This window comes from Scyliorhinus torazame, chromosome 15 (assembly GCF_047496885.1).
Source record: "Scyliorhinus torazame isolate Kashiwa2021f chromosome 15, sScyTor2.1, whole genome shotgun sequence".
Lineage (NCBI taxonomy): Eukaryota > Metazoa > Chordata > Chondrichthyes > Carcharhiniformes > Scyliorhinidae > Scyliorhinus > Scyliorhinus torazame.
In genome coordinates, this window is record NC_092721.1 from 85,645,367 (window position 1) to 85,668,958 (window position 23,592).

Sequence of the window (23,592 nt, forward strand, 5' to 3'; positions counted from 1 at the left end):
GACCGATGGAAGTGTGGCTTGCACTCCACACAGACTTGGCAGTCCCTGGTCATGGCCTTGACCTCCTCTGTGGAGTAGGGCAGGTTGCGGGCCTTGACAAAGTGGAGAAGCCGGGTGACCCCCGGGTGACAGAGGTAATTGTGGATAGCCCATAACCGGTCAGCCTGCGCGTTGGCACAAGTGCCATGGGACAGGGCATCTGGGGGCTCATTGAGCTTCCCAGGATGATACAAGATGTTGCAGTTATAGGTGGGGAGTTCGATCCTCCACCGCAAAATCTTGTTGTTCTTAATTTTGCCCCGCTGCGTGTTGTTGAACATGAAGGCAACCGACCGTTGGTCTGTGAGGAGAGTAAATCTCCTGCTGACCAGGTAATGCCTCCAGTGCCACACAGCTTCCACAATGGCTTGCGCCTCCTTTTCAACAGAGGAGTGTCGAATTTCTGAGGCATGGAGGGTACGGGAAAAAAAGGCGACAGGCCTCTATGCCTGGTTAAGAGTGGCTGCCAGGGCAAAGTCAGACGCATCACTTTCCACCTGGAACAGGATGGATTCGTCCACGGTGTGCATCGTGGCCTTGGCAATTTCGGATCTGATGCGGTTGAAGGCCAGGCGGGCCTCAGCCGCCAGTGGAAGAGTGGTGGACCTAATGAGTGGGCGGGCTTTGTCCGCGTAGTTGGGGACCCACTGGGCATAGTAGGAGAAGAACCCCAAGCACCTTTTCAGGGCCTTGGGGCAGTGGGGGAGGGAGAGTTGCAGGAGGGGGCGCATGCATTCAGGGTCAGGCCCTAGGACTCCGTTTTCCACGACATAGCCGAGGATGGCTAGCTGGGTTGTGCGGAAAACGCATTTCTCCTTATATGTCAAATTAAGGAGTCGGGTGGTGCGGAGGAATTATTTAAGCTTGGCGTCGTGGTCCTCCACGTCATGACCGCAGATGGTAACATTATCCAAGTACTGGAACGTGGCCCACAGCCCGTACTGGTCGACCATTCGGTCCATCGTTCGTTGGAAGACCGAAACCCCGTTGGTGACGGCGAACGGGACGCTGAGGAAATGGAAGAGACGGCCATCTGCCTCAAAGGCAGTGTATTCTCCCGCCGGATAGGGAGCTGGTGGTACGCGGACTTCAAGTCCACCGTAGAGAAGACTCGATACTGCGCAATCTGATTGAACATGTCAGATATGCGTGGGAGGGGGTACGCATCGAGCTGCGTGTACCGGTTGATCGTCTGACTGTAGTCGATGACCATCCGGTGTTTCTCCCCGGTCCTGACGACCACACTTGTGCTCTCCAGGGGCTATTACTGGCCTCAATGATCCCTTCCCGCAGGAGTCGCTGGATCTCTGACCTGACGAAGGCCTTGTCATGAGCACTGTACCGTCTGCTCCGGGTGGCGACGGACTTACAGTCTGGGGTGAGGTTCGCGAAGAGCAAGGGAGGTGCGACCTTCAGGGTCGCGAGGCTACAGACGGTGAGAGGGGGCAGGTGTTCCCCGAACTTCAGGGTTAGACTACGGAGGTTGCGCTGAAAGTCAAATCCCAGTAGGAGAGGGGCGCAGAGACCGACGCCCTGTATTGTCAGGTTGGCGGTGCAGTACCCCTGGATCTGCACGGAGTGTGATCCGGAAGCTAGGGATATGACTTGTGAGACAGGGAGGACCTGGAGGGATCAGGGTCTTACCATGTCCGGGTGGACGAAGCTATCCATGCTCCCGGAGTCGAAGAGGCAGGATGTCTCCTGCCCGTTGAGGCTGATGGCTATCATCGAGCTTTGAACATGGCAAGGCCGGGACTGGTCAAGTTGAATGGAGCTGAGTTGATGGCGATGAGTGTCGTTCTGGTCGCAAAATGGCGTTGCGACGAAGTCGGACAAAATAGCTGCCCCCATGGATTGCACACGGCAAGTGACGTGGCAGAAGAGGGTGCTCCGGGCAGGCACAATGCCATGCTGCGGGGTCTTTGAGTCTCAGACTGGACTTGACAGGCTTTTGGTTTTTGCTTTTTTCGGCTTAGCTCGGCATACTTTAGTGTAGTGCCATTCTTGCCACACTCGTTACACATGGAGTTGCGAGCCGAGCAACGCTGCCTGGGGTGCTGGCCCTGACCGCAGAAGTAACAGCATGGTCCTCCAGAGCTGGACGGCTGCCACGCGGCGCAGGAATGAGGTACGCCTGGGTCGGGTGATGGCTGCGCCTCCGACGTTCCTGAGGATGCCGCGTGGTCAGATGGGAAGGCATCCAGGCTCTGGAAGGCCACTACCAGCGAGGTAGCCAGCTTCACAGTCTCCGCGAGGTCGTGGGCCCCCTTTTCTAGCAGCCGATGCCGAATGTAGCTGGACTGGACACCTGCCACATAGGTGTCCCGGACCATCAGCTCCGCGTGCTCGACCGCTGTGACAGTCCTGCAGTTACAACTGCGGACGAGTACGCTCAGTTCACGTAGGTATTCAGCCAGTGACTCACCCTGGCGCTGACGCCGCGTGGTCAGGAGGTGTCAAGCGAGTACCTCGTTCACCAGCCTCACAAACTGTCGTTTGAGCAGCTCCACTGCCTCTGTGTATGAGGCCGCATCTCTGATGAGCTGGAAAATCCTGTGGCTCACCCGGGCGTTGAGAAGACGCTGTTTAATTTCCGGTGAGCCTCGGTGGCGAAGGAGCCGAGGTAGGCCTCAAAGCAATTGAGCCAATGCTCAAATATTGCCGTAGCCTCTGGCACCTGCGGGTCCAGATCGAGGCGTTCTGGTTTTAAAACTGCTTCCATGTTAAAAAAATTCTAGCTGATTAAATTGACACCAATCTATCCAGTCGAAACGGCAGTTAACAAGAACTGTGGTTTTAATCAGCTAGAATGTGCCCATCAATAGCTTCTCCCGCACTGAGAGCCTGTCCCGGATCGATGGGTTATATACCTTCTCAGAGGGGCGGATCCACAGGCGGAGCCAACAACAACATCAACACAACAACAGTAACAGTGAGTAAATACAATAATATATACAACAGCCCTGAGTAAATACAATAATATAGACAACAGCCCTGAGTAAATACAATAATATATACAACAGCCATACGTGGCTCACCACAATGAGCACGCTGAAAATCGCTACTCCCAGTACAAAACGGCAGAAAATGATAAACTAGCCTCCCACGAGGCAGAGTGTGCAGGCCATCTCCCGGATACAGAGCCTCAACATTGACGAAAGCGGCCATTTTGTGCGCTCTTCCCGGGGCCCGAATCATGCGCGATGCGAACAGGATAGTGAAGCGGCGGAAACCCGCACTGCGCAGGTGCAGACGTCTGAGAACCGCACCACGCATGTGCAACGACGCACGGGGCGTCAGGACGCCAACGTCATGACGTATTCCAACTGTGACACCGCCCATTTAAAGAAACACTGCCCTGCAAGAGGCAGACGCTGTTTAAACTGTGGGAAGCCAGGCCACTATGCAGCCCTGTGCAGATCTGCACCACCTGTCAGGTGCCAGCGCTTCCAATTCCGACGATGGCACATCCAGAGTATGCAACAATGCCTACAGGATTCTGATCCCGGCAGTGCAACGGACCCAGATGCTGAATGCCTGGACAACGCCAACCGTGTGGGCATTATTACAAAGTGTGAATATGCCACATCAGACTCATCGCAAGTCCAATTGATCCTAGCTGTGGATTCCGAGGACGAATGGCGAGCAGTGATGAAGGTCAACCACTGCCCCATCCAGTTCAAGCTGGACACAGGTGCCTCTGCCAACCTCCTCTCACAGGCAGACTTCAGACGCATTAAGAAGTCCCCCACGGTCCTTCCAGCTGCCTGCAAGCTCCTGGATTACAACGGGAATGCCATCATGGCACTGGGATCCTGCCATCTGCATGTAGCCAACCAACACACACAAGCACAGTTACGCTTTGAAATTGTTAAGCCGGACAGGGCATCCCTACTAGGTGTGCATGCCTGCAAGCAGCTGAACCTCATTCAAAGGGTTTACACCGCGACATCCTCCCATGTGGATCTTCAGGCCGGCATCGACGACATCCTCGCCCAGAATCCAGGTGTGTTCAACGGGATAGGCACGCTGCTGTATCGATACAAGATTCTGCTACGACCTGATGCCAAGCCAGTGGTCCACGCACCATGACGTGTCCCTGCTCCACTGAGGGAGCGCCTGAAGGCACAGCTCAAGGATCTTCAGCAAAAAGCATCATATCCAAGGTCACCGAACCAACTGACTGGGTCAGCTCGATGGTGTGCGTAAAGAAGCCTTCGGGGACCTGCGCATCTGCATTGATCCCAAGGATCTCAATAAGAATATCATGTGGGAACACTACCCCATCCCGAAGCGTGAGGAACTCACGAGTGAGATGGCACACGCGCACTTCTTCACCAAATTGGATGTATCACAGGGATTTTGACAAATCCAGCTGGAAGAGTCCAGCAGAAGGCTCTGCACCTTCAACACGCCTTTTGGCAGATACTGCTACAATCGCATGCCATCTGGCATCATCTCAGCATCGGAGATATTCCATCGCAATATGGAGCAGATGATGGAAGGCATTGAAGGGGTTTGTGTGTACGTGGACGACATCATCATATGGTCCACAACCCCTGAAGAACATGTGTCCCGTCTCCAGAAGGTATTCCGCGGTATACATGCCAACGGCCTAAAGTTAAACAGGTCCAAATGTTGTTTTGGCACATCGATGCTCAAGTTCCGAGGCGACCAGATCTCACAGCATGATGTGCACCCGGACACAGACAAAATCAAGGCCATCGAGGCGATGAAGGTCCCTGAGGACAAAAAGGCGGTGTTGCGCTTCTTGGTTATGGTCAATTTTCTGGGCAAGTTCATTCCAAACATGGCCACACACACCACAGCCCTACGCAACCTGGTGAAAAAGTCAACTGCCTTTGAGTAGAAGACGGCACACCAGACAGAGTGGCTGGAGCTGAAAGTCAAGCTCACCACTGGACCAGTCCTGGCATTCTTCGACCCGGACCGGGAGACAAAGATATGCGAGTCAGGATGGCATCGGTACGGTATTGCTTCAACAAGATGACACATCAACCTGGGCACCAGTAGCCTACGCATCAAGGGCGATGACGCCCACTGAAACCAGATGTGCTCAGATTGAGAAGGAGTGCTTGGGTCTTCTCACCGGCATCCCCAAATCTCATGATTATATCTACGGCCTGCCGACATTCACTGTCGCAACAGATCATAGGCCTCTGGTCCACATCATCCACAAGGACCTGAACGATATGACGTCTCAGTTGCAGAGAATCCTGCTTAAACTTGGGAGGTATGACTTCAACTTGGTGTACACACCTGGCAAGGAGCTCATCATCGCTGATGCATTGTCTCGCTCCGTTACCTCGCCCAGTGAGCCGCTGGAGATCATCCAGCACATAGAATCGCAGGTGCAGCTGTGTGCTAGCACTCTGCTGGCGACAGATGAGAAGGTAGTTCTCATCTGTGATGAGACAGCCAAAGACCCCCTCTTGCAGCGCGTCATCCACAACCTCACCAATGGCTGGCAGATAGGGCAGTGCCCACAATTTTACAATGTGAAGGATGACCTGACGGTGATTGATGGTATCCTCCTCAAGCTGGACAGGATTGTCATTCCGCTCAGTCTCCAGACCTTGGTGCTGCGCCAGGTTCATGAGGGACACCTGAGTGTCGAGAAGTGCAGACGCAGAGCCCAGCAAGCTGTCTACTGGCCCAGCATCAGCCAGGTCATCACGAATATGGTCCTGAACTGTGCTACCTGTCAGCGGTTCCAGCCAGCGCAGAGCAAGGAGTCGCTCCAACAGCATGACATAGTGACCTCTCCGTGGTCCAAAGTTGGTAACGACCTCTTTCATGCGAATGGTCGCGACTACGTATTGATCATCGACTATTTCTCGAATTACCCTGAGATGCTGAAGCTCCCGGACCTCATCTCTCGGACCGTCATCAAAGCCTGTAAGGAGACGTTCTCAAGGCATGGCATCCCAATCACCGGCATGAGCGACAATGGCCCGTGCTTTAACAGTCAAGAATGGTCCACGTTTGCCAGGTCACACAATTTCCAGCATGTCCCCTCCAGTCTGCACTATCCGCAGTCCAATGGAAAGGTCGAGAAAGGGGTGCACATTGTGAAACAGCTCATCTGCAAGGCCGCGGACTCTGCTTCCGACATACACCTTGCACTGCTCGCATACAGGGCGACTCCATTGTCCACTGGCATGTCGGCGGCTCAACTCCTGATGAACAGGGACCTGCGGACGATGCTTCCAGCCATACATCTACCCAACCTGGATCACCTCCCGCTGCTGCAGAAAATGCAGCACTCAGAGACCGTCAAAAGCAGGGCTATGATGTCCATGCCACCGATCCTTCCATGCTATCCCCGGCAGACACTGTCAGGATCAAGATACCGGATGGTGGGTGGTCTGCCCCGGCTGTCGTTGTTCGACAGGCCTCGCCCCACTCTTATGTTGTACGTATGGCTGATGGCTCCATCGCGCAAAGTTGCCTGCCCGCAACCACTTTCTCCTCCATTTCCATATGTTGAATTGCCACCTCCTGATACCTCGCACCACGAGGCCACCAGTCAGGCTTCCATCCCGCCGGTCAAGGCGCCGTCGTCCCCTCCACCACCTCTCTGGCGGTCGACCAGGATCAGACGCAAGCCTCAAAGACTGGACTTGTGAACATTTGTTTTGTTTGCTCTGTTCTGTTGTCCTCCGTCAGTCACGTTAGACAGACTCATTCACCTGTAAATACATTCACAAATGCCAACAAAACATTAAAAAGGGGGAGATGTCATGATATGCAAACATGCAGCTAATGAACACAGAGAATCGGACATGACCAATGAGCAGTCAGGACACTCAGGGGTGGTATTTCACTATAAACGGGATGAGGCACTCACACCCCGCCTCTTTCCAGAGACCAACATCTACAGAGTGAGACAGGGTGTATCCTCAGCATCACACCCCAGCACGTGGCTTAGAGCAAGGCTGGTTCAGTTAGACTGAGTTACTACATTTAGATTAGCAGAGAGTCGAACTAATTGAGAATTGTGCTAATAGTTAAATAAAATACATTGAACTCACTTCAAAGTCTGAAGCATCTTTTACTCAAAACTACATCAAGTGGCAGCTTGTGTTATTCCAAATTACGTAACACAACAAATATGACTTCTTTGGAACTGGAGAGTGTGGCAGAAAAACCTTAAGGGAAGAAGAATCAAAATGGAGGACAGAGTTCACGGTCTGAAGTTGTTGAATTCAATGTTGAGTCCAGAAGGCTGTAGAGTGCCCAGTCAGATGAGGTGTTGCTCCTTCAGACGGTGCCAACGTTTATTCTGTTATTAACACATAATCTGGACCAAGGGCCTAATTCTCCGTTCCGCCAGCCACATGTTTCTCGGCAACGCGCTATTCGCTGGCAGTGGGATTTAATCTTCCCGCCGATTGTCAATGGAATTTCCTATTGTAACCACTCCTTGCCACCGTGAAATCCGTTAGTGGGGGTGCACTGCCATTAGGAAAATTGAATTGCAATGACCAGAGAACCCCATCCCAAATCTGCGACTTAGTGCTCCCACCAGTGGGAAAACCAGAATGATTCTCGTTGGCGGCAGGCGTGTCCCTGACATGCCAGGCAATGACAATTTGAAAACATTCCATGGCACCCTGGCCTCTGCACTGGAATTGAAAGGGGTGAGTCCTAATCTCCCTTACAGGTCCTGCACCCCAGAGACCAGGGTGTCATGTTTAACAACCTTTTAAAAATATCAAGTGAACTATTTTACTGTCAATAACAAAAGCGTTCCCTCACTTCAAACCTCTTAGGGGTGGATTTTATAGGGGGACGGATTACCCAACACCCCCCCATCCCCCCCACCCCAGCCCCCCCCCCACCCCCCCCACCCCAGTCCCCCCCCCACCCCCAGCCCCCCCAGCCCCCCCCCTCTCCCCCCCCCCCCGCCAACCCACGGGTCCATCGACATTGTGCTGACAAGGACCCTGGCTGCCCTGCAATGATTATACACGAGGGGCAACCTTTGGAGCGGGATTCCTACAATCCTGAATAAATTCTCACCTGTGAGAGATGCCAGAAATTCTGATTAGCCAGCTGCTCTGTAGTCCCAGCAGTGCAGAAGCAGGTAGTGGCCATTGCTGGTCTACAGGCAATCCACAAAGCAGAAGAGTGATGCACCCCAACTTCAGAAAAGTCAGGGATATTGAATGGGCCTGCTGTTTACTCTCATAGTCCATTCTTGACTTTAGGAATTTATAAAGGACAAAGTTGCACTGACACAGGCTTTTGGGCTCAAGCACAAATGTTTTGATAAGCAGAAAAAAGCACTCCTACGTCCCAGTACAAGATCTTTATAATAGAGTAACGATACTGCGCAAACTCGAAACGACGATTCATTAACTGAAAGACCAGAGGCAAAACCCCTCATTTCCAGCTAAGCATCAACTCAAACACTAACCTTGGGATATAGTTGCTATCTTTAAACCTCAGCCCCAATATCCTTCGGATCTGGCTAATACTTAGAACACCCCACCCAGTTGGTCCTTCCAGTTAGAGCTGTAGGCCATGAATCAAGGTGACCATTCCTGACCCTCCTTCGTGGCTGCAATGCAAGATTCAGCTGTCTCTCACTTTTTATTACAAAACTTGATCAAAAATATCACAGCACATTCTGAGGGACATCCAGCTTGGATGGTAAGTGTTTAGCGCATCGTTAAATCTCGTTTAGCCTGTTTTCTGCCTTAGTCCCGACAAACCATTCATCGTGATGTTGGACTGGATTCTTGGTTGTCCGCTGGTGGTCGCGGGGTTCACGATGCGGTGGAGAATTGGGCGTCAAAGAAAATAGCACGGATCCACTTCAGATGCTCTGGTTCCCCCGCTGATGGAAGCATCAAGGCTCTTACCGGGCCGGGCATCACATTCTCCGGGCTCTCAAGATTCTCCGGTCCTCTGGACCGGGAATCACAGGGGCGGGATTTACTACAGGTAGTTCCCAATGTGGTCGTCGGTATTAGGGGTATTACGGTACCCAGGTTGATGCTGTAAGACCATTGGTGTGGGAGGTACCAGGGACAGCAATATCATTGGTGAAGTCTGCCTTCTGGTTCCGCCCAGTAAGGCGGAGTATAAGAGCCTGTGTCTCCCCAGCAGCTGCATTTTGTACCTGCTCTGCTGGGGGAAACATCTAGTACAATAAAGCCTTCAATTGTCATCCAATCTATCTTCTGGAGTTATTGATTGAGCATCAATTCATTACACTAGATTTTAAAGAATGGAGCTCCGAATCAAGCCAGAGTGTCTGCAACTCAGACACCACGCGGCAAACTCAGCGGCAACCTTCAAACACTGGCTGGCGTGCTTCAACGGGTACCTCAGGACAGCCACAACTACCCCCATGGAGGACCAGAAGATGCAAGTTCTTCACTCAAGGGTGAGCCCCGAGATCTACATCCTCATCGAGGACGCGGACGATTTCGAGGCCGCAATCACCCTGCTGAAAGGACACTATATTCGCCCAGTAAACCAGGTCTGTGCCCGACATCTGCTAGTGACGGGGCGACAAATCCCCGGGAAATCGTTGGAGGAATTCTACCGTGCGCTCCTGGTGTTAGGTAGGAACTGTGACTGCCCGCAAGTTTCAGCCAGCGACCACACATAACTTTTGATCCGGGACGCATTCATTGCAGATATGCTGTCCTCCCAAATCTGCCAGAAAAAGAGACACTAGGCCTCAAGGAGGCACGGGCTCTTGCTAGCTCCCTGGATGTGGCCTCCCGAAATGCCCGTGCTTACGTACCCGACCGCGCGGCGGCCCCTTGGGCAGCATGGAACCCCCCCGTGGCCGACTCCGATGCATCCCCCATCCCCCCACAAGCTTGTGCTGCGCGACTACCAGGCAACCCCGAGGGGCTCCGCTACTATTTTTGCGGGCATGCCAAGCACCCACACCAGCGCTGCCCGGCCCGCTCCTCCACCTGCAAAGGGTGCGGCAAAAAGGGCCATTTTGTGGCGGTATGCCAGGCCCGGGCGGTCGCCGCTGTCTCCAGGGGCGAACCGGGACCGCCACCCCAACTCTCTCCATGAGCCACGTGCAGCAGGCGGGTGCCGCCATCTTCCTGTTCCAGACCCACGTGCGGGCCCCGGGTGCCGCCATCTTGTTCCCCAGGGACCACGTGCGATGGATGGGTGCCGCCATCTTGCACACCCCCAGCCATGTGCAACCAGTGAACACCACCATCTTGGCTGGAGTCTCAGGACCCCGATTCGGATGACTACACACCGTCCGAGGAAAACCTCCAACTTTTGTCACGACTTGCCTCGGTGACCCTGAACCAGTCTCGGCCCCGAACGCTCTCGACCGTAACGATGACCATGCTCATCAATGGGCACAAAACATCCTGCCTGATCGAGTCCGGGAGCACAGAGAGCTTCATACACCCCAAGACGGTAAGGCGCTGTTCTCTTCCCATCCACCCAGTTAATCAAAAAATCTCCCTGGCCTCCGGGTCTCACTCTTTAGAGATCAAAGGGTTCTGCGTAGCGAACCTCAAGGTCCAGGGAAGGGAATTAAAAAATTTCCGCCTCTACGTCCTCCCTCACCTCTGCGCTGTCACGCTCCTAGGGTTAGATTTCCAATGTAACCTCCAGAGTTTAACTTTTAAATTTGGCGGCCCTATACCCCCCTCACTGTCTGCAGCCTTGCGACCCTCAAAGTAGATCCGCCTTCCCTGTCTGCGAACCTCACCCCGGATTGCAAACCCGTCGCCACCAGGAGCAGACGGTACAGTGCCCAGGACCGGACCTTCATTAGGTCGGAAGTCCAGCGGTTACTGAAGGAAGGTATTATTGAGGCTCGCAACAGTCGCTGGAGAGCTCAAGTAGTGGTTGTAAAGATCGGGTGAAGCATAGGATGGTCATCGATTATAGTCAGACCATCAACAGGAATATGCAGCTCGACGTGTACCCTCTACCCCGCATATCTAATCTGGTCAATCAGATTGCACAATACAAGGTCTTTTCCACGGTGGATCTAAAATCCGCCTACCACCAGCTCCCCATCCGCCCTAGCGACCGCAAATACACCGCATTCGAAGCAGATGGGCGGCTCTACCACTTCCTAAGGGTTCCCTTCGGTGTCACAAATGGAATCTCGGTCTTCCAACGGGAGATGGACCGGATGGTTGACCGGTGCGGTTTGCGGGCCACGTTTCCATACCTCGATAACGTCACCATCTGCGGCCACGACCAGCAGGACCACGACACCAACCTCCGAAAATTCCTCCATACCGCAAAATCCTTAATCTAACCTACAACAAGGACAAATGAGTGTTCAGCACCGACTGTCTAGCCATCCTCGGCTACGTAGTGCATGATGGAGTTATAGGCCCAGATCCCTAACGCATGCGCTCCCTCATGGAGTTTTTCCTCCCCCACTGCTCCAAGGCCCTGAAACGCTGCCTGGGATTTTTTTCGTATTATGCCCAGTGGGTCCCCAACTATGCAGATAAGGCCCGCCCACTAATTCAATCCACAGTTTTCCCCTGTCGGCAGAGGCCCGCCAGGCCTTCAGCCGCATCAAAGCGGACATTGCAAAGGCCACGATGTGCGCCATCGACGAGTCCCTCCCCTTCCAAGTCGAGAGCGACGGATCCGACGTAGCTCTGATGGCCACCCTCAGCCAAGCGGGCAGACCGTGGCCTTCTTCGCACGCACCTTCCACGCTTCAGAAATCCGCCATTCCTCAGTTGAAAAGGAGGCCCAGACCATAGTAGAAGCTGTGCGGCACTGGAGGCATTACCTGGCCGGCAGGAGATTCACTCTCCTCACTGACCAACAGTCGGTAGCCTTCATGTTCGATAATGCACAGTGGGGCAAGATAAAGAACAATAAGATCTTATGGTGGAGGATCGAGCTCTCCACCTACAACTATGAGATCTTGTATCGTCCTGGGAAGCTAAATGAGCCTCCTGATGCCCTATCCCGCGGCACATGTGCCAACACACAAGTGGACCGACTCCGGGCCCTCCACGAGAACCTCTGCCAACCGGGGGTCACTCGATTCTTCCATTTCATTAAGACCCGCAATCTGCCCTACTCCATCGAGGAGGTCAGGACCACCACCAGGAACTGCCAAATCTGCGCAGAGTGCAAGCCGCACTTCTACAGGCCAGAGAAAGCGCACCTGATAAAGGCTTCCCGCCCCTTTGAATGCCTCAGTATGGACTTCAAAGGGCCCCTCCCCTCCACCGACCACAACACGTAATTCCTGAACGTGATTAACGAGTACTCCCGATTCCCTTTCGCCAACCCCTGCCCCGACATGACCGCAGCCACCGTCATAAAAGCCCTCCACAGTATCTTTACACTGTTCGGTTACTCCGCCTACATACACAGCAATAGGGGGACCTCCTTTATGAGCGACGAACTGCATCAATTCCTGTTCAGCAAGGGCATTGCCTCGAGCAGGACGACCAGTTACAACCCCCGGGGAAACGGACAGATAGAGAGGGAGAACGGAACGGTCTGGAAGACAGTCCTACTGGCCCTACGGTCCAGGAATCTCCCAGTCTCCCGCTGGCAGAAGGTCCTTCCGGATACTCTCCACTTCATCCGATCACTGCTGTGTACCACGACCAACCAGACACCTCACGAACGCCTCCTTGTCATCCCTAGGAAGTTCTCCTCCGGGACCTCGCTCCCAACCTGGCTGGCAGCTCCCGGACCCATCCTGCTCCGCAAACACGTGCGGGCGCACAAGTCGGACCCATTGGTCGAGAGGGTCCACCTCCTTCACGCTAACCCTCAATACGCCTACCCCGACAGCCGACAGGGTACGGTCTCCCTACGGGACCTGACGCCCGCTGGATCCCCACCCACACCCCCACCACCAACCCTACCCTCCCTCCCACCGGTGCACCCCACAGCCGCCCCCTTCCCAGGTGGATCAGCCCTCCCACCGGTCCCATCAAGGGGTGATGAAACTGCCAAAGAAGCCGAAGCCATGCTCCCGGAGCTACGGATGCCCGAGCAGGCACCTGCATCACCGCCGAAACTGCGACGATCGCAGAGGACGACCATGGCCCCCCGACCGACTAATTGCTTCATTTTGAATGTAAATAAATACTATAAATATTTACGACATGTAACGAGGCAAAACACTGTACGGGTATGACGGGTACCACCATAACCTCAACCTCTACCACCGTATAACGCGTGACCACCACCCCCGCCGGCTCTTTTTTTTAACAGGGGTGAATGTGGTTGTCGGTATTAGGGGTATTATGGTACCCAGGTTGATGCTGTAAGACCATTGGTGTGGGAGGTACCTGACACAGCAATATCATTGGTGAAGCCTGCCTGCTGGTTCTGCCCAGTAAGGCGGATTATAAGGGCCTGTGTCTCCCCAGCAGCTGCATTCTGTACCTGCGCTGCTGGGGCAAACATCTAGTCCAATAAAGCCTTCAATTGTCATCCAATCTCGCTTCTGGAGTTATTGATCGAGCATCACCCAGTATGGCCCTGATGTAGTGGACCTCAGAGTGGGCCAAGGGGCTAATTTCTTAAGTGCTGTCAATTTCCAGTTCATCACTTCAAAATCACTCAAGCATGAGGGGGGATGATTGGAATGCAGTTAACTCTCTTTGAAGTGGTTGGTGTTTGTAAACATTGTTGAATTAGATTGGATTGGATTTGATTTAATGTCACATGTACCAAGGTACAGGCAAAAGTATCGTTCTGCATACAATCCAGACAGATCATTCCATACATGAAAAAACATAGGACATACATAAATACACAATGTAAATGCATAGGCACAGGTATCGGGTGAGCATTTGGAGTGTAGTACTACTCAGTAGAGAAGATGCGTGAAGAGATCAGTTCAGCCCAAAGGAGGGTCATTCAGGAGCCTGGTAACAGAGGGAGGAAGCAGTTTTTGAATCTGTTTGTGCGTGTTCTCAGACTTTTGTACCTCCTGCCCGATGGCAGAAGTTGGAAGAGAGAATAAGCCGTGTGGGAGGGGTCTTTGATTATGCTGCCCGCTTTACCCAGGCAGTGGGAGGTGTAGGTAGAGTCAATGGATGGTAGGCAGGTTTGAGCGATGGACTGGGCTGTGTTCACGATTCTCTGTAGTTTCTGACGGTCTTGGGCCAAGCAGTTGCCATAGCAGGCTGTGATGCAGCCAGATAGGATGCTTTCTAAGGTGCATCGGTAAAAGTTGGTAAAGGTCAATGTGGACATGCCAAATTTCCTGAGGAAGTATAGGCACTGTGGTGCTTACTTTGTCGTAGCGCTGATGTGAGTGGACCAGGACAGACTGTTGGTGATGTGCACACCTAGGAATTTGAAGCTGTCAACCATCCCCACCTTGGCCTCATTGATGCCGACAGTGGTGCGTACGATACTTTGATGCCTGAAATCAATGACCAACTCCTTAGTTTTGCTGACATTGAGAGAGAGATTTTTGTCATTACAGCACTCCACTAGATTATTTATCTCCCTCCTGTACTCTGAGTCATCATTGTTCGAGTCCTGACCCACTACAGCCGTTTCGTCAGCAAACCTACAGCACTTTAGAGTTACAGCACTTTAGAGATACTCATCCATGAAGGGAGATGCATGAAGCAAGATTTACAGCTGTGTGTGTGGAAGCTATCAATCACAGCCCTTGAAGAGAAATTAATGAATGGTTTGCAGCTAAAGTATCTGAGGGGTTTAAACACATGTCGCTGCTTTCTCTTTCCAGGAATGGGACACGTGGTGCTTCCTCTGTCTGAGCCAGCAGGTGTATGCCCAGGTGAGTGTTACAATAGTAACCTACCCTGTCTGGACTGCTCTCTCGCCTTCAGACAGGGGCCTCTTCTGGGGGGGTCTGTGGGGGGTTCCTTTAGTCAGGGGACCTCGGAGGGGGGGTCCTTTTAGTTGGAGGGTTTCTTGTGGGAGTTCTCCCTATTTAGGGGGTCGCTGTGGGGGGTTCCTTTAGTTAGGGGGTTCTGTTGGGGATCTCCTTATTTCAGGGGACTGTGGGGGCCCTCCATATTTTGGGGGTCTCTGTGGGAGTGTTCCTATTTAGAGGTCTCCCTATCTAGGGGGACTCTGTGGTGGGTCTCCCTATGTAGAGTGTACCTGAGGGTCTCCATATTTAGGGAGTCCCAGGGAGGGGGGGGGGTTCTCCCTTATTAGGGGTCCATGAGAGGGGTGAGTCGTGTCACCCATGTACTTGGGGGAAGGGGAGCACCCAGAATATCCGCGGGTGGGGGGTTGCTTTGCGATGCAGGGGGGTGGTGGCCGGTTGCGGGACCTCGCAATTGGGATGCCGGCTCAAAATGATGGCCTGATAGTGGGATTCCCTTGGGAATCCCTCTTAATCCTCGTCATTCATAAGTTTGCATGGTGAGGGATATTGAATTGCTGGGAGCAAATTAGTAGCAATTCAATTCCAGTGGAATAACATGGGGGTGAATTCTCCGCTTCTTCATCCGCGTGTTCCTCAGCGGCATACCATCACCGGCAGTGGGATTCTCCATTCCCGCCACTGGCCAATGGGGATTCCCATTGTGGCCACCCCACACTCAGGGAAACCTGTAAGCACGGGTTCACTGCCGGCGGAACGGAGAATCCCGCTGGCAGAGAATTCATCCCATAGTCTCCCAAATGGAGAACCTTGACAATTGTGGTTAGAGCAATTCTGAGTTACTCAACCATGAAGGAAGGTGAATGAAGCAAGGCCACCTGCTGTGTGTGTGTGGAAGTTGTCAATCACAGCCTAGTGAGGGAAATGAAAGAATGGCTTGCAGCTCAAAGATCTGAGGAAGTTTGAACCCAGCTGACTGGTTTTCTGTTTCCAGGAATTGTCATGGGGTGCTTCCTCTGTCTGAGTCAGCAGGTGTATTGCCCAGGTGAGTGTTACAACAGTTATTTTTTTCGCTGCCTCGATCTGCATTGCTCTCTAGCTCCCTGACAATTTCTCTTTTCTGGGGGTCTTCCTTTTATGAAGAGTCTGTGTTGGGTCTTCTTATTTAGGAGATCTCTGTGGGGGTCCCTTTATTTTAAAGGAACTCTGGGGTCCTTTTATTTCGGGGGTCTCTTGTGGGCTTCTCTTTAGACCCCAGAAGCGGCCGAAGACTTCATTAAGGAGGATAAACTGGGAGAGAACTGAGTATACAATGCTTGGGGACTGGGATGCTGGCACTTCATAATGGTTGGGAACATGTTTGAAGTGGGGCAGGGATTAGGGGATTTTCATCCCCTCCGGTTTGGAGGAGGTCCTTTTTTGGGTTTGTTGTTTACTGTTGGGATTGTAAGGATGGGCAGGGTGAAGTTGGGATATGGGACTGTTTGTGTTTAGCATTTGTTTGTCTGCCTTTGGGAGAGGTGGCCTGGGATTCAGGAAAAGTATTTGTTTGGGTGGGGGAGGATAAGGTCATCAGGGAGCCTTCTTCCTAGAGCTGAGGAGTGGGGGGGAGGGGTGCCTTTGGGCAGGGACTGTCACGCTAGCAGGTGATGCTGATGAACGGAAGTGAGGTGGTGGGGGAAAAGGCCGAGAGGGGTGGCCGGTGGGGCAGAGAGGTTGTTGCGACGTAGCGGGGTGAGAGATGACATGGTATGAGGCGGAAAAAGCGGCCATCTGAGATGGGCTAGGTATAGGGTGGAATTAAGGGGGCGGGAGTTAAATAGGGAAGATAATGGACGGTAGAGGGGATTGGAGGCTTAAGCCTCCGGTAAGGCTGGTAACGTGGAACGTCCGGGGACTGAATGGGCCGGTTAAAAGGTCGCGGGTGTTCCCGCACCTCAGGAGCTTGAAATGTATGCCCCAAACTGGGATGATGTGGGTTTTATGAGGGGGTTGTTGGCAGCAATCCCAGATTTGGCCACATACCAATTGACCATGGGAGGAGATTTTAACTGTGACCTAGAGCCAAGGGTGGATAGGTCGAGCCCCAGGTCGATGGGTAGGGTACGAATGGCAAGGGAGCTGGGGGGTTTTGTGGAGACCATGGGTATGGTGGATCCATGGCACTTTCAGAACCCAGGGGGAAGGGAGTATTCCTTCTTTTCACATGTCTATAAGGTGTTTTCAAGGATTGACTATTTTGGAGTGAGTCGGGGGATTTTAGTTGGGGTGGAGGGGGTTTGTAGGGATAGTTATCTGAGTTCATGCACCCCACTGGCTGGAGATTCAGTTTAGATCGGGATGAGGGCAGAGGCTGAGGTGGAGGTTTGATTCGGGGTTGTTGGCGGATGGAGGTTTTTGTGTAAGGTGCTTGCGGCGATTATGGAGTTGAATCAGAATGGGGAGGTGCCAGCGGCCATTTTTTATCAAGCACTGTGGTCTGAGGGGAAATTAATTGGTTTAAGGCTCGTGCGGATAGGGAAAGGAGGGAAAAACATGACCGTGTTGTGAGCAAGATAGATGGAGGAGGAATCTTGTAAGGGGTCTAGTTGAAGGCTATGGTGACAGCAGTGTTGCCAATGGCTCCGAGTAGGTATTCAGGGAGCCCAGTGGTGCAGTCCATGGTGAAGATATGGAATCAGCTGAGGAGGCATTTTAGGGTGGAAGGGATGTCGTTGTCAATTCTGCTGTGCAAGAATCATGGGTTTGAGCCAGGGGAGAGGGATAGTGTATATAGGAGGTGGAGGGAAGTGGGGCTGGTCAAGGTGAGGGATTTGGAGGAAGGGTTCGCCAGTCTGAAAGAGCTAAGGGGGAGGGTAGAGCTGCCGAGAGGGAGTGAGTTCACGTATCTGCAGGTTAGGGACTTTGCGCAAAAGGTCTGGAGGGGGTTCCCTAGGTTGCCAGGATGCATGCTGCTGGAGCGACTGCTGCTCCCGGATTAGGACGGAGAGGGAAGAATTGGGGATATATACAAGTGGCTGGGAGAGCTGGGAGGCGAGCGGGTGGTGAAGATCAAGGAGAAATGGGAAGAGGAGTTGAGAGGGGAGATGAATTGGGGAGTATTGAGTGAGGCACTGCGTAGGGTAAACGGGACCTCCTCTTGTGCAAGGATGAGCCTGATACAGTTTAAGGTGGTGCATAGGGTGCATATGACTCGGGTGAGAATGAGTGGGTTCTTCCAGGGGGTAGCAGATGAGTGTGAGGGGTGTGGGCGGGCGGCAGCGAATCACATTCACATGTTTTGTGGTTGTGAAAAATTGGGAAGATTCTGGGCGGGAGTATTCGCGGTCTTAGACAGGGTAGTGGAGGAGGAGGTGGACCCGGACCCTTTGGTGGCGATATTTGGGGTTTCAGAGAAATGGTGGGGGATATTTGTGACCATGTTTGAGGAGCTGTTTGTCGCAGGGGCAGGAAGGGGAGGGGGGAGGGTGATCAAGGGAAAACATTTGTACAGATTGTATAGTTGATTGCTGGGAAGTATGTTTCCCGGGTGTTTATTTGTTGTAACCTATTTTGATATATGTTTGTAATAAAATACACTTTAAAAAAAAGAAATTTCATTGATTGGTGTTGCTGCTTGTGAAAAATTGCAGCGAGTGGAAAGATTCACTCAACTGGTATTTCAGATGACACAGATGAAGAGTCCAGGGAAGACGTAGTTGATGTGAACGACCTCTCTGAAGTTCATGATGGACCATCAGGAAACAGGGCAACGACGGATGCTGAAACATCAGAACCTGAGTTAGTCCGAATAATGGAATCGCAAGCTACAGAAGGTGAAACAATACCTCAGAGAAGGATGGCCTGCTGGATGCAAATCACCCTTTCAAGACATATGAGATGATCTGATTACAATTGATGGTGTCCTGCTCGAGGGAGACAGGATAGTGATACCTGCCAGTTTACGTCTAGGGATTCTGCTGCAGATTCAGGAGGGTCATCAAGGCATTGAGAAGTGCCGTAGGTGAGCCAGACAATCGGTGTATTAGCCGGGAATAAACAGATCGATCAGTATGTTCATTATGTCCAATTTGTCAGATGCATCAACCTACACAAAGCAAGGAAGCCATGTAACAGAGGGAACTCGTCACTAGTCCATGGGACAAAGTGGGCATGGATCTATTCTATTTCCAGGGTCATGACTACTTGATAGTCATAGACTATTACTCCAACTTCCCAGAGGCGATGCTGCTGAAAGATTTGACTGCCAGATCAGTGATAAAGGCAACAACATTGATTTTTGCACGCCATGGTATTCCGCTTCTCGTCTTCTCTGACAATGGTCCGTGTTTCTCGAGTTGGGAGTGGACACAGTTTGCAGAGCAATATAATTTTATCCATGTGACGTCTAGCTCACACTATCCACAGTCAAAGGGGAAAGCAGAGCGAGGAGTCGGGATAATTAAGAGATTGTTCCGACAGGCAAGTGAAGATGATCAAGACGTGTTATTAGTGCTGTTAGCCTCCTGAGCAACACTGTTAACGAGTGTCTCTCAGCTGCACAAATGTTGATGGGGAGAAGATTACAAACCACTTTACCACCTATAATCAGCCAAGAAACTGACAACAAGAAGGTAAGTGAACAATTCACTGAGACAAAGAGGAAGCAACAAGAGGTCTACAATAGACATACCAAGCCTTTAGCTGAGCTTCAAGAAGGGGACTTTGTGAGGATTGAAGATCCAGAAGGTGGTTGGCCAAATCTTGCAAAAGTTCTAAAACAGATAGCACCCAGGTCCTATCTAGTGCAAACAGACCAAGGAGCACTGTTCAGAAGGAACAGACGAGCATTACTACGTGTCAAGCACAAGGTGTCAAGCTCAACGTGAAGAAGTTGTTCCACGAAACAACATGTTCAAGGACATTGCCTTACCAGATCCAAATTTAGCACTAACACAGCTAGGAAATGGACTAGAGCAATCTAACACCTTGAACATTCCACTGAGACGTTCTACCAGAAGAAGACGACCTCCAGAGAGACTGAACTTGTGACTGTAATTTAACCTATTCTCATCTAAGTGATGTAACCGTCATATCGAAAAGCAATACTGTATTGTATAATAAGATAGTGATAGTTACGAGTTATTTAGATAGCAATAATCCTAGGTCAGAGTTAAAAGAAAATATCACAACCACTGTAATAATTTTTTTTTCACAAAAGAAGGGGGATGCAGTATTGTCATAACTATCAGCATTACAAGGGTTAATGTAGTACCGTGAGTAGCCAATTGATGGAGCTGCAAATACTACTGTATAAAGCAGTGATGCTAGACCTTAGGGGGTGGGGGGGGGGGGGGTGTAAGTAGGAGACAGCTAGTGAAGGCCATCAGAGCAGTCAGTGTGAGAAGGTTAGATTATAGTTATACCAGTAAGTGAGATTAGCAGTAGGTGAGTGTAGTTGAAGTTATTGATCAGTTCTGTGTTCTAAAAGGACTAAGTGTCTAAACCCAGTTTAGTAGTGTAAATAAAGTCATAGTTGTATTTAAGTAAAAGCTATACTGTGGTCTTTGTGGAACACTATGCAATCCATCCTAAATAAGCAACACAAAGAACACCACAACCCCCACACCCCACCCTCCACCATAACCCCCCCCCCCCCCCCCGCCGCCCCTAGGGTGCAACTAGGGGATGGGCCATCAGGGCAGCGTGTCCTCCAGGACCGGGGTGTCCAGGCATGGACTTCCATTGTCACGACCTGAAAGGCAGCCATCTAGCTGCACACCCCACTGACCACTCACCATGGCCTGTAGTTGCACATTGTAACCGGCCATTAGGGTGCCACCCCCCCAAGGTTACCGCCCTAGGAGCCCATAGACCACCCCCAAGGTTACCGCCCCCCAAGGTTTACAGATTGCAGCCAACCCATCAACAGGATGTGCTTGGCCCAGCACAGCCATGGTCCACCAAGTACTTGCACAGCTCCATGCATCCATCTGAGGTATTAGCCCACTTCAGGGGCAGCAGGGGAGCCATGGAGCACTCCCCGACCAGCAGGCACATGTACCATGGCCGTCAGCATCCTCCCTGGCACACTGCCCCTCACAGGGCAGACGTCCTGCCAGTGACACCATCAGCTAGCCCACCCTGAAGGACCACTGGCCATCACCCAGCCCTTCCTGCCCAGTTCCCGCTCCCATCCATCCTGCCCAAAGACATGTAGGCATAGCTGGTATGCCGCACATGGGCCCACAGTTCATCGCAGCCATGGTCCCAGCCGGTGTCCACCCCCTGTACGAGTCCCACCCATGGGCCATGGCCGCACACATGCCACTAAGTAGGGTGCTGGTCGATGGCGCACTGCACCCAACCCCCGTCTGCATCCCCCTCTCTTCCCCTCCCTCCACAGCAGGGCACCACCCTGCTAACAGGGCATCACGCGGTCCACCCATGGAGGACCCCCCATAGGAGGGCACATGACAGAGGCCGCAGAGTGTACTGCTGGCATGAGTAGCACCAGCCACAGGTACCCCTGCCAAGAGGGATGAGTGCTGGGTTAGAGGCCCTGGAGGCGCCAGGCACTGACGCGGCCAGGGGTGCGGTGCAGAGGGAAAAGTGTCAGGGGGAACAGCCGATGGTGGGGTAGGGAATGTTGTGTGAGTGGGGGACTTGCAGGGGCAGGGGCTACAGTGCAGTCAGGGCTCCGTGTAGACATTTGGACCTTGTTGGGCACGGGAGTACTCATCATGCTAACATGCATGCCCTTCACCCCCCGCAGACAATGGATTTCTGTATCCAACCAGGAATGGTTGGCATCTGCCTGACCACCGTAGCCCTGAAAATGCACTGTGGCTATATGAGCACGAGCTGCTCGTGGAGGACCCTGCAGAACAGGAGCCTGCCCCAGAGGAGCAGGGGCCAGAGGTTTCAGGGTGCAATGACCTCGCAGACACTTTCTCCACATTGGCCAGAAAATGGTGGACAAACTCAGCAGGTCTGGCAGCATCCGTGTAGAGAAACCAAGGGCAGGATTCCCTGTTTGCGAGACTGTTAAATTGCAACTGATTTGCGCTTCTGAAACAATTCAATATCCTTCGCCGTGCAAATTTATGCATTGGACAATCAGAAAAGACTGACTACATTACACGAGAGACAGAAAGGGACAGATACAGTAAAGGTAGTGAAAGAGTATAGACGGAGTTGTAGGGAAACATCAGGGCACTCCATTAACTAATCATGTCGTAGAAACTTTGAACCACTAAAGCCATATCGAGACTGGCTCGATTAGAGACTGAAGAACAATGTATGTTGGACATGTTGCAGAAACAAGCAAAGCCGCTGTGGTCCACAGAATGGCAAGTAGAATTTGGCAGATCAACGGCTATGTTCGAGGACGAACCGGTACTGGCCGTTATCCACTTGCATTTATAGAAAAGTTCAAAACCCAGAACACAAGATTATTCCATTGAAGTTTATTATTACAACAGTTTAATGTTAAAATTGTACATATTCCCAGAAAAGGTGACGGATGGGATTCACCATTGGCTGAGACCGGAATCGGGAAACGTGATTGGATGGAGAATAGGTACCAATGCCGAAATTGCAGCGGGCACCGATTTGACACCAAATCGCAATTCTCCTTTACCTCGACAGCAGCGCCAATGCGTACTGGAACGCATGTACATTAAACCGTTTGCATATCATTAGCAGGTCTGACCTGGTATTCTCCGGGGCTTCAGCAATTCTCCGCCTCCGATGGGCCGGGTTCCCAACGGCGTGGTTCACTTCTGCTTTTAAAAATCGTGTAACTGGCGTTGTGGCTGCTGAGAGAGAGAGGAGGTAGGACACGCAGAGGAACAACCGTGGGCTGCCAGGCCGGACTCTGGCCGGGCTGGCTGGGGTAGGGGCCCTCCCAGGGCCAGGGGGGATGACAGGTGAACGGGACAAGTGGACAGGGTGACCCACCCCCCCAACAAGGGACCGGAGTGTCCAGGTATGGACCACCATTGCCATAGCCTGCAAGGCAACCACCTTGCTGCGCACCTCACTGACCACCTACCTTGGCCCCTGGTTCTGCAGAGTGACACCAGCCGTATTGGTGCCTGCACCTGCCCACCCCAGCTCCCACCCCGGCCCTACCCTCAACCACACCCACACCGCCCAATCGGCCGCCACCCACTGGTAGGGAATCATGCGGGCCAGTCAAGAGCAACACCCACTCTAGCCCCAATTGGGGGCCGGACAGGGCGCAGAGCATACTGCTGGCAAGGGTAGCGCCAGTCGACAGTACCCCTGGCATCAGGGATGGGCGCCAGAGGCCCCCATGGTGCCGATCACCAACGGGGCCAGGGGTGTGGAGATGGGGGGGGGGGGGGGGGGCGCATGCGGGGGCAGAGGCCACAGTGCCAACGGGAGCCATCATTAAGCATGTTGGACTTGGTTGGGCACGGGAGTGCACACTGTGCTAACATGTCGGCCTTTCACCCTCTGCAAACAATGGATATAAGAATTCAACCAGCAGTGGTGGCCTTCCTGCTAGTTGCCTCAGCCCTGGGGGATGCACTGTGGCTGTACGAGCTGGAGCTGGCCGAGGAGGAGGAAGCTGCAGCAGCAGAGCGTACCCCAGAGGAACATGAGGCCACCACTGAGGATGGAGAGCCGACTGCCTAACAGACTGAGGAGGAGGAGGTACCACATGAGGCCTTGTGTGTACCGGCCGTCTTGCGAACGAGGTGCCT

General features: G+C 52.6%; 1 long non-coding RNA gene across 1 annotated transcript in view; it reads left to right on the plus strand.

Annotated features, from left to right (window-relative positions):
- The first annotated feature begins 14,791 nt into the window (after nucleotides 1-14,791).
- LOC140391412 (uncharacterized) overlaps nucleotides 14,792-23,592 on the plus strand; it is a 40,032-nt gene continuing 31,231 nt past the window's right edge. Inside the window, exons 1-2 of the long non-coding RNA XR_011935053.1 lie at nucleotides 14,792-14,821; nucleotides 15,873-15,923. This is a non-coding gene — a long non-coding RNA (uncharacterized lncRNA). The remainder of the gene's footprint in view (nucleotides 14,822-15,872; nucleotides 15,924-23,592) is intronic.